At 39.0% G+C, this 14,698-nt stretch overlaps 1 protein-coding gene across 3 annotated transcripts in view; it reads right to left on the bottom strand.

The window, feature by feature from the left end:
- The window catches only part of MAPK6 (mitogen-activated protein kinase 6), a 41,711-nt gene that overhangs the window by 21,735 nt on the left and 5,278 nt on the right, over positions 1-14,698 (bottom strand). Inside the window, exon 1 of one of the 3 annotated variants that reach the window (XM_040492702.1) lies at positions 14,563-14,691. The exons of the other annotated variants lie outside the window; for them this stretch is intronic. The gene's annotated coding sequence lies outside the window, so the exon portion shown is untranslated. Of the gene's footprint in view, positions 1-14,562; positions 14,692-14,698 lie in introns of those variants that run through there. 3 annotated transcript variants of the gene reach the window in all.

The following is a 14,698-nucleotide window of genomic DNA, read 5'->3' as shown; positions in this document are numbered from 1 at the left end:
CTTTGGCCTGAATAAAAGCATGCAGTTACAACTTAACTGGACCAGCAGATTACTGCTCAGAGCACCCTCCATCCAGATCAACAATCTCTAGAAATGTCCTATTTATTCCATTTCCTCTACCATCTTTCATGTTTAACTTCATAAAAGTAAAGTTCAAGGCCTAGACTCAGGAAAAGATACATATTCCTTCTTCATTTCCACATACTTCAAGGGAGGAAAAGGAAAACTAAGATGGGACAGTAAGTAACTTAAAATAAACTTTCCCAGCATCCTTCTAATTTCTCTACCTCCAAATGTTACCCACTCCTACCAAACCCAGTGCTGATACTGTGTTGCCTGGAGAGGGATCCTTAATTAATTTAAATTTTAATTAACATTAGCCAATGTTTTGTTTTGAACAACTAGGTAAATAAAATGAATTACAAGGAATGATTTATAAGAATAAAGAAGGCTTAAAGCATAAGAGACTCTTAAAAACTGAGAACAAACTGAGGGTTGATGGGGGGTGGGAGGGAGGGGAGGGTGGGTGATGGGTATTGAGGAGGGCACCTTTTGGGATGAACACTGGGTGTTGTATGGAAACCAATTTGACAATAAATTTTATATATTGAAAAAAAAAGAATAAAGATGGCTTTATGCTTTACCTTTGGTCTTCAGTGATCCACCATATAACAGAAGTAAGTCTTCTATGTAGCCTAGTTTGGGTACCAGCTTCCTACATTTACGACAGTTCCCTGAAACTGCATTGGCCACACAGATCTCCTCAAGCACTCCTTTCTTCCCTTAATCATCCTGCTTTCTGTCACTTAGCCTACCGCCAAGCAAGAGAAATACAGGCAATGTGAGTCAAGCCTAAGAATATTCAGTAAACTTATAAAATGACAAAGAAAGAAATAAAACAGTTAAATAAACAACTTCACTCTGCCCCATCTTCCCATTCTATAGAAACTGGATTTTCCTTCCCTTCCTATATAAGAACTTGGCCCCCTATCAGAAAAGAAGTCTGGATGTGCAAAGCAAGTTTGAGGTGAGAGACTTAAACATATAAAGGTTACTTATCTGGTTTTCTCTTCCATCTTCCACTCTACTGCTTATCAGGTTAAACGTTGACATGGGTCATCTGGCCTGATCACATGCACTGACAACTCTCCACCTCCCCCTCCTCAATGCCTCTTGCCTACTTTGCTCCTCTCTAGGGTCAAGTGAGTAACTTGAGTTACCTGGAATCCAGCCAACCTCACATCTCCTCAGCCAAAACCTAGCTGCTTTTGGAGAGAAGGGAAAGGTTGAGCTCTATTTACATTCACCTAGGACTATCTCTTAACCCTGGCACAGAGAGGTGTTGTCATAGCAAATTCATCCTCCCCTAAGATCATGTCTCAAGCTCTCATCAAAGCTACTAAGTTTCTAGGGCAGAAAAGGCCAAAGGTTACAGCTTAACTGCTTGTTCATATTCATTGACAATGCCCTTGCTCCTGATGTAGGGGAGCCCTAAGAGTTACCAGGGATCCCTCTCAAGATATGGAACTCAAGGAGGCTCATTGTGCAAACTAATGTCAATGAATGATCTTAGCCTTCTGGGGTGGGACGAAGGACCTTAAAACTAAAACACCAAAGCCTAACAGGCCTTGCCTACTATCAATATCTGCTATAGAAGCAAACTTACAAAGTCAAAGATAGAGGCTTACTTGGCTTCAAAGTATCCGATTTTTTAACAACTCTTCTACTCCCAGCTTCTGTTCTTAAATTGTCTGATCCTTTGCCTGAATATACTTTAAGAATTTGCATTTGCCTTTAACTATTTAAAAAGCCATTATAAAATAAATGCCATTATGTTTATTTAGGTGCTTATCTCTACTTGCTATTTATTCTAGGGTATCCATATTAGAATATAAAAACACAGACCAGATAACTTGGTCAAAGAATCTCTCAAGACCCTTCCAACTCTATGATCTGTGAAAGTACATACAACAGGTCTTTTACTTACCTGGTCTTTGTTCCCAAGCACTTCTTATGGTGGTATGCCCAGAATGGGGGAAATGTGATTGAAACTGCTATATACTAAACATTAAACAAATACAATCCTTTCTACAAATTTATGGCTGGAAACTTAAAAATAATTATAATAACCCTTCATCCCCTCTCCTATCTTTCTCTTGCCTGAGACCTCATTTCTAAGACTAATGTTAAGGCAACACCAGAGCAAATATATAAGCAGGAGACAAGTGGGCAGCCTCCTCCTTCAAGTGCCTTTGGCCATATGAGGATTCCAACCGGATGAAAATTAATATAAATATCTGTAGTCAACATAGGTTAGATTACTGTACACTAACAGAAAATCCCCAACATCTCATTGACTTACAACAGAAGTTTTAAGTCATGCTCATGCAACAAGTCCAACGTAGCTGTCATCCAAGTTGCTGAAGGAACTACCAGCTCTGCCACTGCCACTCGATGGTGCCAGAAGGAAACAGAATGTGGGAATACCTCACGGGTCTAAAGCTTCCATCCAAAAATGACACATTTCACTTCTGCTCACATTTTACTGATCAAGGCAGGTCACATGGTCAAACCTGCTTCAAGGGAGTGGGGAAATGCAATCCCAACATAGTCCCAGGAGCAGATAACCAAGATGTTTTGAACAGCTTTGACTGAAATAGTTTTAATTCTACCATCCATTACATTTTTATTCAACAAAACCTTACTGCATGCTTACCATATGACAGACATTGTTTTAGGCATTAAGATATAGCAGGGATCGGGGCGCCTGGGTGGCGCAGTCGGGTTAAGCGTCCGACTTCAGCCAGGTCACGATCTCACGGTCCGTGAGTTCGAGCCCCACGTCAGGCTCTGGGCTGATGGCTCGGAGCCTGGAGCCTGTTTCCGATTCTGTGTCTCCCTCTCTCTGCCCCTCCCCCGTTCATGCTCTGTCTCTCTCTGTCCCAAAAATAAATAAAAACATTGAAAAAAAAATTAAAAAAAAAAAGATATAGCAGGGATCAAAATAGTTTAAAAAAACAAACACCCTGACCTCATGGAGCACATACTCCTAGATCATTGTAGTAGACTCCTCCCTAGCCCACTAACATTTCTTCCCCCCTCTCTTTTCTAATAGTATTCTCCTTCCCTTGTCTTAGGCCATCCTTGCCCAATCTAATCTCATCTCTGCTCTTCAGATCCCTCTACACTTCCAGGGCACCGTTCCCCTCCCCTTTGTTGCATGTAGCTCTTTTTTAAAATAAAAGGTTTGAGATTCAGTTGCTTTATTAATACTTTCTGAGCACAGTACCTGGTGCCTGTAGGCATTTTAAAAACTATACTGAGTGAAGTAATGTAAATATCAAATTGTATTTGACAGTAAGAAGTTTTGGAGAAGATAAGCTCTATCCTCAATTTTTTCAGAATCAGATCATACTCTGACCTACCACAGGGGAACATCAGTGATGACTCCTAGATCTGGTACTTTCCTTTCCAGGCATTCCCCCCAGGAGCCTCACCCTATGGTAAACACACAGGTTTATCAACATGTGAAACAAGCTCACTCAGACTGAAAACAAAAACAAAAACCTTCAGCTTTGTTATAGTGCCTTTTTTGTTGTCGAGGTAGTAAGAAGGGGTTGTACCACAGAAATAGTGTCTTATATTAGTAGACAAGCAGGATTCTATAGGAAGCCATTAGCCCGTGTGATAGCAAGTAGGTATCATGAGGATATGGGAGACCTTGACATTATTCTGATTCTTCTTCAGTTCATCCTAGCATGCTCTATGGCATTTAACATCAAAGCTTTCCAGACTGCACATCAAACATAACTGCTGTCATTTTTCAGCTAACCCTGGTGAGGGTATGAAGAAGGCCATGCAAAACACTTTTGGACTCTCATCAAATGGACAGAACCACATACTTCATTGGAGAATAATACCCAATTTTTAAAAAAAATGAATCAGAATGGCATGTAACTTTCCTGGAATATCCTTCCTGGTTTGTTTCTCATTTTCTCCAAGGCTGAACAAGCTTACAAGATTAAAAAGCACAGTGTAAGTTTCCTGTCAGATTCACACTAACGTTTGGCACTACTGAAAAATTCCTGTCTGGGTTCACTAAGCCCATATTAAAAGGGGGTAAAAAATGAATTAAAGAGATCTGACATCTAGTTCAGGATTCAAGGCTAAATTAGCTGTGTATCAAAGTAGTCCACATTTCTAGGCCTCAGTTCCTCATCAGGAAAATGATGTAGCTAAACTACATGACTACTACAGCCTCTTCCAGTTCTAAAATTTTATAATTTTTTTAAGTTTATTTATGTTTTTTGAGAGACAGTGTGAGTGGGGGAGGGGCAGAGAAAGGGAGAGAGAAAATCCCAATCAGGCTCTGTGCTGCCAGTGCAAAGCCCAATGCAGGGCTCGAACCCATGAAACCGTGATATCATTCCTTGAGCCAAAATCAAGAGCTGGATAATTAACCAACTGAGCCACCCAGGTACATCAAAAGTTTTATAATTTTAAAGAAAGGTTCAGGATTTCCACTTCTGATTAGAATGCAGAAAATTACAAGACTCTATTACTCTCACCCTATAAACCACAATAAGCTGGATAAGCTACAATATTGCAGTTTTTAAAAAAAACTCAACAGGAAATCTAAAGATGCAAAGAAATCTAAATTCTAAAAAAATTTTTTTAATATTTATTTTTGACACAGAGAGAGAGAGAGAGAGAGAGAGAGAGCGCGCGTGCGCGCACAAGCAGGGGGAGGGGCAAAGAGAGACACAGAATCCAAAGCAAGCTCCAGACTCTGAGATGTTAGCACACAGCCTAACACAGGACTCGAACCCACGAATTGTGAGATCATGACCTGAGCTGAAGTAGGTCGCTTAACTGACTGGGCCATCCAGGTGCCCCAAAGAAATCTAAATAAATTCTAGAAAACATTAAGCCCTTCATAAAAGAAGGACCATGGCATAACTATTCTCATTCCTGGCAAAGTAAATAATTTACCACTAACAAAACTGAGAAGAAACCAACCAAATTTATAACCAACTTTAATAGCTACATGTGGTTTCAGCAAACAGATCAGAATTCAGAGGAGGCCCAGCTTCAAGTCCCACCCGCCAACTCTTCCCCACAGGTCCTCACTGAGAACAAAAATCTGAGGGTAAGGCAGGAAAGCTGAGAGAGAATCTCATGAAGCATATGGGCCTCCAACACATCCAAGGCAGGTGCCTTCTGAGGGCGGTGGCGAGGGACAAGTCAGGAAGCAATGCATTCTGAGTATAAGGCAGATGTTCTTCTTAAAGCAAATAAACAGGGCAAAAACACAAAGTACAGAAAACCTGAAGTGGTACCAGAAAGCAAAGAAATGTCCAAGCAGTCCCACGAGCTAACAGCTAGGCTGAACAGATTCAGAAAGCTGACAGGGTAGAAATATATGAAGAGATAGTCAACAAAGACTTTCCAAAACTGACAAAAGACACCTACTCACAGACTCAACAACTCAATGCAAGACAAGCAGGATAAATATAAAGAAATTCATACCTAGGCAGATCATAGCCAAATTGTTGAAAATGGAGGAGGGAAAAAAAAAAAAAGAGCTCCTCTTAAAAGCAACCAGGTAAAAAAGAGTTAAATATATTAAGAGAAGAATGAATAGGATGGCTGATTTATCACTAGAAATGATGAAAGCCAGAAGACAACCTAACGTCATCTTTCAAGTGCCAAAAAAAAAAAAAAAGGAAATATTAACACAGAATTCTGTATCTAGGGAAATACATTTCAAAAGTGAAGATGAAATACAGACATTTTCAAAGAGACAAAAGTGACAAGAATTGGTCTCCCTCAGACTTTTGCTAAAGAAATGCTAAAAGTTCTTGGGCTCAAGGAAAATGACAACAAATGGAAGCTGCAGAAAGGAACAAAATCTCCAGAAAGGGTAAATAACTGGAGAATATAAAAAATCTTAAAAGAAAACAAAAAACATCTACATGTTTAAATGTCTTTAAGAGATTACTGATTATTTAAAGCAAAAATAATAATGTATCATGGGGTTTACAGCACATGTAGAAAGAAATTTTAAGGGGCGCCTGGGTGGCGCAGTCGGTTAAGCGTCCAACTTCAGCTCAGGTCACGATCTCGCGGTCCGGGAGTTTGAGCCCCGCGTCAGACTCTGGGCTGATGGCTCAGAGCCTGGAGCCTGTTTCCGATTCTGTGTCTCCCTCTCTCTCTGCCCCTCCTCCGTTCATGCTCTGTCTCTCTCTGTCCCAAAAATAAATACACGTTGAAAAAAAAAATTAAAAAAAAAAAAAAGAAATAAATTTTAAGACAACAAGAGCACAAAGTGCTGGAAAGGGGTGAACTGAATCATGCAATTCTAAGGTTTACAGAATTGGTGAAATAATTTATAATATTTTAAAAAGACTGTGATGACCAGTAAAAGGCTCACAGGTTATCCTTAAACACCTTCTTCCTTTTTGGTCATTATGTTTACTTAATAACATGTCCATCAATGGAGAGTAAAAGGAAGGGAAAAAAGGAAAACTAAATAAATCAACAACTGCAAGTAATGACTTAGTTTGCCAAGAGGTTCTTTTATACTTTTACATCAATCATAATATAAACCAATACATTAAACATTACAGATTCATTGGTAATTCCGAAAGAAATGGAAATTAACCATGTTAATCAAGATATACATATTTTCATTGAAATAACAAGCTTGATTAAGAATGTATTATGTGGCAACTATTGTACTGGACATATACTCTTATACTAAATCCTAACAAGGCTGTAAAATGGATTTTATGATCTTTATTTCAGACAATTTAAATAATGCATTCAACATCACACATCAATGAAAGAGCCATGATTTGAATCTCAGGTTGCAAACTAAAGCCCATGACCTTCTCTCAAATAATAATGCATTTTTTTTTTTTTATTGACCAGTAAACACTCCCCCACCTCTTACAGAGTACAATATATTTCCTACAGACAGGACACTCTTCTGTATAACCAAAAAGTAATCAAGATCAGGAAATTAACACTGGTATAATACTACTACCAAATACTCAGATCCCATTTAAATTTCTGCAATTATACCAATAATGTACTTGAGAGCTAAAGGACCCAGGCCAGAATCACATGTTACATTGACAACACAATCTTTAATGTAGTTTTCCCTTTTAGAAGCTTAAAGGAATCAAACAATTTCTATAGTCCACAAAAATTTAATTTACTGAGTACCTGGCATGTGTCAGGCACTATTTGATGGTACAGTGCATATTAAGACAGTTAAGGTTCTTCTACTTCCAAAGAATTTACAATCTAGTTTACAATCTAGTGAGGACAGATTAACAAAGAAATAACATAACTCCAGATTTATCTAAGTGCTATGATTGAGTGCCTGGGAAATGGCCATCTAAGAAGCTGAAATCTAAATGAGACGGTACCAGCATTGCTATGAGATGGGAGCAGAGCATTCCAAGCAGAGAAAACAGCAAATACAACCTGAAGAAGGAAAGAACGTGGTATTTTGGAGGAAAGGATGGCAGTGTAGCCACAGCATCCTGAGCAAAGAGAGGGGGGAGTGATGTGGAGTTAAAACTAGACAAGTAGAAAAATAACACATGAGGCTCTGAATTTTACAGTAAGCACAAAGGACAGCTATGAAGGATTTAAGCAGACGACTGGCACAGTTTCATTTACATTTTAAAAAGATGAATTCTGGCCACTGGTAGGAGAATGGACTGAAGATAATAGAGTGAAAGTAGAACCAGCTAAAAGCTATTTTCAGTAGGCCAAGTGAGATGATGGTGGCTAAAACTAGGATGGTAGCAATCAAGATGTAAAATAGGAGAGAGGTTCAAACAATATTCTGGAGACTAAGAGAACCTGGTGATGGATTAGATATGGGGGATAAGGGAAAGAGGACTTAAGGACAACACCTAGGTGCCAATTACTGAGATGGGGAAGACTGGAAGAAGAATAATATGGGAAAAAGTTCTATTTTGGATATGTTAAGCCTATTTACATAGTGTCTGTTTAGGTAACTGAGTGGTAGTATCAGGTACACACTGGATAATGTCTGGAGCTCAGGTGAGAAGTCTAAATGTAAATCTGAGAATTATCCACGGTAGACAGTACTTAAATTGAATGAGTCGACCAGCTGGGGAAAGAATTTAGAAAGGGTTGGGGGAGGCCCAGAACTAAACTCTGGGATATGCCAATATGTGGACGCAGGTAGAGGACAGAAGCCTGTAAAAAATTTTAACAAGGTGTGAGGTAGCAGAAAAACAAGAATATATGTCTCATAAGCTAAGAAAAGCAGGTGAATATGCAGAAAACAGTAGTCAACTATATTGAATTCTATTACAAGATCCAGTAAGACGAATTTGGTAAATCAAAAGTCACTGGTATCTTGATTAGAGCAATTTCATGGGGTTGAGATGGTGACACAGGCCAGTCTAGAGCAGGCTGAGGAGCAAAGAGGAGAGAGCACACAAAGACAACCCTTGAAATTTTGCTTCAAAGACAATCAGAGAAATGAGAAATTAGACAGTAGCTAGAGGAGAATGTGCAATCAATCAGGAGAGGGTATGTAACATTCTATAGACATACTGTTCAATATGGTAGCCAATCAGCCACATATGGCTACTGAACAAATGAAATATGGTTAGAAGACTGAGAAACTGATTGTTTTTCCTCAATAAATTTTTATTTAAATAGCCACGTGGCCAGTGGCTACCACATTAAATAGTTCAGAGCACATTTATGTACTAATAAAGACGACCCAGTAGAAAGGGAAAAATTCATGATACAACCAAGAGATGAGTCCTTAAGAAGTCAAGAGAAGGAAAGCAGAGCTCAAGTGGAAGAATCTACAAGGGATATGACACGAGTGAAGCAAAGCATGAAGTTACAGCAACCAGTAGAAACCAGTAAAATCTAAAATTACACTATGCCTTAAGCCTGGCTGAAATCTTAAGCATAAGACTAAATTACAGAAGGCCATAAAAGCTAACCAGGAGGTCTTAGGAAGGCAATTTGTATTTACTAAGTATGTATTAAGCGCGAGGCATTTTCTAAGTGACAAATTATTTCTGCTACTCAGAACTAGTACCTTGCAAATCTTATTTTACAAACAAAAGTACTGATACTCTGAGAGAGAAAGCAACTTCACTGAAATCATATACATAGTAAATGTGAAGATCTGGACACTGGCCAGTCTGATTTACTTTAGGGTTAGTTCTTCCCTGTGCCTAATGTGCGAAGTTAAGAATCAATCAATGTTTCTGCACCTGGAAATAATATAAAAAATGGCAGGGGTGCCTAGGTGGCTCAGTCGGTTAAGCATCTGACTCTTTATTTTGGCTCAAGGTATGATCTCGTGGCTTCTGAGTTCAAGCCCCATATTGGGCACTCTGCTGTCAGTGCATGAACCCCTTTCAGACCCTCTGTCACCCTCTCTCTCTGCCTCTCCCCCACTTTCTTGCACTCGTGCTCTCTCTCTCTCTCAAAAATAAATAAAACATTTTTTAAAAATGGCAGATCAATCTGGCAGCTATCAACAAGTGCCAACAAGGCTGGAGGTACTAGACCAGAGGCAAAAACTATCCCCTCGATACTATCTACAAGATAATTAAGGCACATTTATTTAACAACTATTTTTAATTTTTTAATGTTTATTTTATTATTTTTGAGCAAGAGAAACAGGGTGTGACCGGGAGAGGGGCAGAGAGAGAGGCACAGAATCCAAAGTAGGCTCCAGGCTCTGAGCTGTCAGCACAGAGCCCGATGCTGGGCTCAAACTCAGAACCGTAAGATCCTGACCTGAGCCGAAGTCAGACACTTAACTGACTGAGCCACCCAGACGCCCCTTTAATTTTTTTAATCTGAGTGAAAATATCTTTATTAAGACAAACAGGAAAACATACATTCTTGCAACTTACATTATCTACTAAACACAACAGTATCAATCAGAAAACTGGCAGTACTTTATATTAACTACTAAAATCATATCTGGGTATAATGGAAAAGCAAGCAGTTAGAAACCATCTTTCCAATTTGTAAATGAAGAAGGAAATTATTTTTTAATATTTATTTATTTTGAGAGAGTGAGCAAGTGGTGTGGTGGGGGAGGCAGACAGGGAGAGAATCCCAAGCAGGCTCCATGCTGCCAGCGCACAGCCCTACGCGGGCGGGGCTCAACCTCAGGAACAGTGAGATCATGACCTGAACTGAAATCAAGAATTGGCTGCTTAACCAAGTGAGCCATCCAGGTGCCCCAAGAAGGAAATTATTAAACTGAGCCTAATAGTTATTAAATTACACCTTAGATTATTTTAAATTTGGTACAGGCAAAAATCATCTAGATCTGCACTGTCCAATATGGTAGCCACTAGCTACACGCAGCTATTTAAATATAATTAAAACAGGGGCACCTGGGTGGCTCAGTCAGTTGAGTGTCCGACTTCGGCTCAGGTCATGATCTCATAGTTCGTGAGTTCAAGCCCCGTGCTGACAGCTCAGAGCCTGGAGCCTGCTTCAGATTCTGTGTCTCCCTCTCTCTCCGCCCCTCCCCGTCTGTGCTTTGTCTCTCTCTCTCTCTCAAAAATAAACATTAAAAATAAATAAATAAAATTAAGTTAAACATTCAGTTCCTCAGGTGCACTAGGCATCATAAAGTGCTCAACAGTTACATGTGGCTAGTGGCTACCTCACTGGACAACAAAGAATACAACACTTCCATCATCACAGAAAGTTCTATTGAACAGTGATCAATTAGAGCTTCAATTTCCCTTCTGACTTTTTTCAGGAGACCCAATAAAAAGAGCAACTCAGAAAACCTGAATTTTCCAAATCAGTCACTAACCAGTTAAGCAACTAAATATACATCATTTAGCAGAGCTTCTAGAAATGAGTGTGCATTTGAATCACCTAAGAGTCCTGTGAAAATGTAGATTCTAATTCAGTAGGTCTTGGGATGGGGTGGAGAACTCTGCACTAACAAATTTCTGGGTGATGTTAATACTGCTGGTTCAGAAATAACACTTTGAGTACTAAGATGTTAGTTCTCTCTGGGCCTCGGGTTCCTCAGCTATCATGTACCTGGGGTAAGATAATGGCCATGACTCCTCTGTAAACGCTAATATTTTATAGTTGATACAGAATTAAATGCAGAGATTTCATTCTCAGCAGAGGAAGTTTCTTCCCTGAAGTATTCTAACAAACAACTTTCGTGCTACCATTTTTTCCCATGAAATGACATACTAACTTTAAATGAAAATCAATGGAAAAATCTGATATGCTATATAAATGTTCAATCTCTGTACACTTTTAAATCCTTAAATAGATTTAAAGGGCTGACATGTATGAAAGACAAACCTTTTAAGAACCATCAGCGGGGCACACTGTATTTTCTAAATACACAGCTTATGGAAGAAAAAACTTGATGCTGGACTCAGCCCATACACTGTTACCTTAAAAGCATCAGCTCCACATGAAAAGCCAACTCCCTGGGAAAAGCCATTAACTACAATAACATTATGTTGTTTTGTTTTTGTAAAGTTTCAGTCAGGTCTCTGAGCAATAATACTGACCAAAATCCCCATACCACTAGCAAGCTACAGAGTAATGTTAACAGCCCACAAAACAGGCTGAAGGAGCTGACACAGGGCAGCCAACAATGCCACAAAGAACTTATTTTGAGACATCTATTTTAACAGGAGTCCTAGAGTAACACATGGTTCAAATGGGCAATGCGCAAGGAACTGGACCGCAGAGGTGTGGCTCACCGTTTCATAAGGATCGCATGGAAAGGAGACAGGCTGAGGTATCCAGTTTGTTCATAAATTCTGAATTATGAATGACAGGTAATTACCTATACTCTTAAAAAGATAATACTGGGGGGCGGGGGGAGCGCAGTCAGTTAAGCATCTTACTCTTGATCTCAGCTCAGGTCATGATCTCATGTGAGTTTGAGCCCCACATCGGGCTCTGTGCTGACAGCACAGAGCCTGCTTAGGATTCGGTCTCTCCTGCTCTCTCTGCCCTGCCCCTGCTTGTGCACCCACTTGTTCTCTCAAAATAAATAAATATACTTAAAAAAAAATTTTTTTTTAAACCTGGAAATACATGTTCAACCTCTAGGTGATAGGATGTTTTGAAAGAAAATATGATACTTTTACATCTGTATTTTTATACTTCCTTTAGTGGGCAATACAAAGTTTAAATTAAACTTCATTAAACTTCTGTATAAATCATGGAAGGATCTTCCAAAATCTTTCCAAAGATTTAATTCACATTAACAATACACCTTACTACCTGCAAAACTCTTCAAATAAATCACTTTGAGAAGAAAACCTAGGGGATGGGGAGTTTTTCTTCTCACTTTTAAAACAAACTGCTATTCTCCTCAATCTTTTTTCCCCCCCTCAGTCTTATTTTAAGCCAACCTGCTAAATGGTGGCTTTAAAAACTCTGTCAAAATATCTCGTTACCAAATTTCAGTTTGAGTCCTAAATTTGGAACCTTACATTCTGCTGGTCTTTAAAAAAAAGACTGATGAGGGGTGCCTGGCTGGCTCAGTCAGTGGAGCATGGGATTCCTGACCTCAGGGTTGTGAATTCGAGCCCCATGTTGGGTGTAGAGACTACTTAAAAATTAAAAATAATTAAAAATAAACTTGGGGGGGGAAAAGCACTGATGAAAAAGTGCCTATAACAACACGTACTTCAAGTTGTCTTTATTAAAACAGAAAATTCATGTAGATCAGGAGAAAGCACTATGTATAATTATATCAGAGTGAAATGCTCATGTTCAGAGCTATATCCGATTAATATTTCTGCACCTTTACATTTATTTAAACTAATTTCTAGATATTAAAGATAACTTTTAAATTACCAATGAGAACATAAGGTTAATTTCTACCCATACCACAAAAGTTCTGTTTTTAAATAATCCTTAACAAATCTCTCAATAAGGGAAGAACTGCTGGTATCAAACGTTTAATCATAGCAACTGACCAGCAATTAATTTTACCTCTCAACAAATGTTACAAAATTCCACCTGTAGGTTATATGACCTTCTTTTAAAATGCAATTTATGAAGCCATTACTCTTAGAGAAACTGTGGCTCCTCTTGAGAGAATTATGATGTGGACAGAAACATTTTAGCCCTATCATTTAAAAAAATACAGTGTATAAAAAAAAAAAGGGCCACGTAGCAGTCCGTGGGCAGTATGAGTCATCATCCAACTCAAAACTTGCCACACTTCTAAGCTTCCTCCTACCAGACCCCATCCCCTTCAGTAATGTACCCTGAGTCAGCAAACCTTACTATTTTGTCAGTTATGAATTCTCACGATGCTTAAATGAACTTATGCAAAACACTGCAACACATTTAGTACTAACACTTGTCATGAGAACATGTGCTGTTTCTATCGCAAAATTAACTCACCTTCAAAATCAATCTTCAGATTCTTTCTTAATCACAAAAAGTAGCCAAACACTACATTTAATCCTCTTTTGCAAGTAAATGAACTCCAAAATATGGTCATATATAAAGGTTTTTATAAACAATTCCCTATTTCCCCGAATTTTTTTTTTTTTTTGCTAAACAGTAACATCTAAATAATAAAACATGTCCTGCTCAAATCTGGCATATTTCCTAGATGACTACAATTACTGAATTTAGAACACCAATAAGCAATTTTACAAGTTTCACCAGGCAATTCTTACTAAGTGATGTAACATATATATGTGAAAGGACTTTACACTCCTTGGCACACTGCAAGCAAGCCCTTCATAAACGTGTTTGAACAACGACTTGTTAGAGAGGTTAGAAATTCTTCCACCCAGTTCAAAATTACTTTTCACACATTAAAACCTGACATTTCCAAGAAGAAACTCTAGAAGCCGTTCCTTTTCAGGGCCAGGCCCTGTTTGGACCCTACATTCTTACTGTCAGATTACTCTTTCCATCTCAGTTTCCCAACGCTTAAGAGAGAATATATCCAATCAGAACTTTAAAACAGAACAAGGCTAGAAGAAACAAGCAATCAGAAAATTACTCTGAAGCTGTCTGAGCTCCATTTTGTCCCCCGTTAATTTTTTTTCCCTTGACAAATCATCTTGCATCGTTAAAAAAGTTAATACTGACTTTTAAGAGCATTTTTAGCACTGAAGAAAACAACATGAATTGCAAACGCAATAAAGCTTCTAATTCCACCACTTCATTGGATCTTTGCCAATGAGCAAGCAAAAGATAAATAAAACAGGAAAGGAATCAAAAAGATCCTGCTTCACAGAGCTCCCACCTAACACCTGAACCAGTTGAGTCTCGCTAAGCCAAGGAACAAAGGAGGCTAGAAGACCTTTACTTTTCAACGCACCTCTCTAAATCAGATAAAAACGCACAGCCAAGTGAAGAGGCCCTTTTTAGTTAACTGACAAAACAAGTTTCCATTTGGGTACTTTCACAGACCAATGCTCCAAGTCCCGAACGCAGCTAAGGAAAGGCTGCAGTGGGGGGGGGAGGAAGAAATTAGGAATTCCGACTCGGACAAGTTTTCTGTACCTCATTTACAGCTACAACTCAAAACTTAGGCAGAAGACTTCGGGGCTCTGAGACCAGCCGGGTGAGTGGTGCGCGCTACGCAATTCGCCGAGTCCACTGGAGACTTTGCCCGGCCGGAGTCAGCTGAGGCCGAGTC

The sequence above is a fragment of the Herpailurus yagouaroundi genome, unplaced genomic scaffold, assembly GCF_014898765.1.
Source record: "Herpailurus yagouaroundi ecotype Mexico unplaced genomic scaffold, PumYag 184, whole genome shotgun sequence".
In the NCBI taxonomy this organism is placed as follows: domain Eukaryota; kingdom Metazoa; phylum Chordata; class Mammalia; order Carnivora; family Felidae; genus Herpailurus; species Herpailurus yagouaroundi.
Note: the sequence above shows the minus strand (reverse complement) of the source record. Positions and strands in the feature narration are given on the sequence as shown.